We start from the raw sequence: 984 nt of genomic DNA on the forward strand, positions 1-984 counted from the left end.
ACTAATGAATTTTCAATTATGTGGTGCCAACTACCAGTCACCGCTTCAACCGCGAAATTGTCTGGCCGCCCTAGCCGAACTAATTTTGCGGCTGTACCTGTGAATCAAACGGGTCGCGAGGGCAAGAGTGTCGGTAATTTTCGGAGGGCGTGGGTATAGATAAGGCAGAGCGCCAGCCCGAGAGTGTCGATAATTCGAGGAAATCGTGACGAAAGAAAATATCCCATATCGAGCGGAGTGGGGGTATGATGCAGAAACAATCGATGAACGGAATGAACAAAATGAATTCACTTTTGTAAATTCGAAAAATTGTTCAACAAATTGGGGAAAAAATGTCTCGTGAATATATACTCAAACGATTGCGAATCAACTGGAACGTCGAGATTTACTGGTCCCTCGGAATTTTTTTTTTTCCACTGTTCCTTTTTTGTCAATAAATTCAAAAATGATTAAACAATTGGGGAAAAATGGTCTTGCGCATATATACGCAAACGATTGGGAATTAGCTGAATCGTCGAAATTTGCTGGTCTCTCAGAACCATTTTTTTTCCACTGTTCCTTTTTTGTTAGCAAATTCAAAAATTATTAAACAAATTGGGAAAAAATGGTTTTGCGAATATATACTCAAACGATTGGGAAACAGCTGAATCGTCGAGATTTACTGGTCCCTCAGAATCTTTTTTTTCCACTGTTCCTTTTTTGTCAACAAATTCAAAAATGATTAAACACATTGGGGAAAAATGGTCTTGCGAATATATACTCAAACGATTGGGAATTAGCTGAATCGTCGAAATTTACTGGTCTCTCTGAACCTTTTTTTTCCACTGGTCCTTTTTTGTTAACAAATGCAAAAAATTGTTAAACAAATTAGAGAAAAATTGTCACGCAAGTATTGACTCAAACGACGGACAATCGTGTTTACGTTTTAACGTGGAGATTTATTGGTCCCTCAGAACATTTTTTTGTCAACGTATTTATTTTTGT

The sequence above is a fragment of the Fopius arisanus genome, unplaced genomic scaffold, assembly GCF_000806365.1.
Source record: "Fopius arisanus strain USDA-PBARC FA_bdor unplaced genomic scaffold, ASM80636v1 scaffold00194, whole genome shotgun sequence".
NCBI lineage: Eukaryota > Metazoa > Arthropoda > Insecta > Hymenoptera > Braconidae > Fopius > Fopius arisanus.